The 1,177-nt window shown below is 40.4% G+C and overlaps 1 pseudogene; it reads left to right on the forward strand.

The window, feature by feature from the left end:
• Positions 1 to 272: 272 nt before the first annotated feature.
• Positions 273 to 762, forward strand: LOC138175768 (large ribosomal subunit protein uL24-like; annotated as a pseudogene).
• The last annotated feature ends 415 nt before the right edge of the window (positions 763 to 1,177 follow it).

The following is a 1,177-nucleotide window of genomic DNA, read 5'->3' on the forward strand; positions in this document are numbered from 1 at the left end:
TGAGCTAGTATTTCTTTCTCCATCCTGTCCCCCATTTAACACACATTTAAATATTTATTAAGTGTTCATTATGTGCAAGGTACTGTCCTAGGTCTCAGCATGCAGAGACAAAAAAAAAAAAGAAAACAAAAATAGAAAAAATGGTACCTGACCTCAAGAAGTTTACAGTTGGGGAGGAGGTAGTGATTAAAAGATAAAACATATACATAGACAAGTAAATAGAATAGAATGGATAATAGAGCACTAAGGTAAGAAGTCCATAGGAAAGGCTAGGTTTCCGGTACCGGGCGGAGCACGTGTCTCTTTCTGGGTAGTCCTGCTTGCCAAAATGAAGTTTAATCCATTCGTGACCTCAGACCGAAGCAAGAACCGAAAGAGACCCTTCAATGTGCCCTCGCACATCCGGTGCAAGATCATGTCGTACCCGCTCTCCAAGGAGCTGAGGCAGAAATACAACGTGCGCTTGATGCCCATCTGGAAGGACGACGAGGTCCAGGTGGTTAGTGGACACTACAAAGGTCAGCAATTGGCAAGGTAGTTCAGGTTTACAGAAAGAAATATGTCATCTACATTGAGCGTGTACATCGTGAAAAAGCTAATGGCACAACTGTCCATGTGGGAATTCACTCTAGTAGAGTAGTTATTACCAGATTAAAACTGGACAAAGATCACAAAAAGATTATTGAGCGGTAAAGCCAAATCCTGACAAGTTGGAAAGAAGGAAAATATAAAGAAGAAACCATTAAAAAGATGCAAAAATAAAATGGTCTGTTTTACAGTTGTAATAAAATGAAAATTAATCATAAAAAAAAAGTCCATTGGACATATTTAGAATTGCCTTTCTTGGTGGGTCATATGCACAGATATTCTCGGTTTCCAGTCTACCACATAGAAGCTTGGGGGGAGCCTACTTCTGGTCTTGTGCAGGACCTTGTACTATGTTATGACGAAGAGTTCTTTAATTAACTTCTGATCCAGAAAAGCTGAAGACTCAGGATTTTGCAATGTGTGATGAGGAAGAGTTCCCTCATAGAGTAGTGAGTCAGAACTCAGTAGATATATCGTAGGGATCTCTTACCCCATCACTTCTTTCTCTTTTTGGCTCTTAGAAGTTATTCTAAGCTTCATCAAGATGGTCTTGTGGAAGAAGGGCAGCTTCCCTACTTCTGGCCCTACA

The sequence above is a fragment of the Petaurus breviceps genome, unplaced genomic scaffold (assembly GCF_028583685.1).
Source record: "Petaurus breviceps papuanus isolate PSGF00001 unplaced genomic scaffold, PetGlider_PUasm1.0 79, whole genome shotgun sequence".
NCBI classification, from domain to species: domain Eukaryota; kingdom Metazoa; phylum Chordata; class Mammalia; order Diprotodontia; family Petauridae; genus Petaurus; species Petaurus breviceps.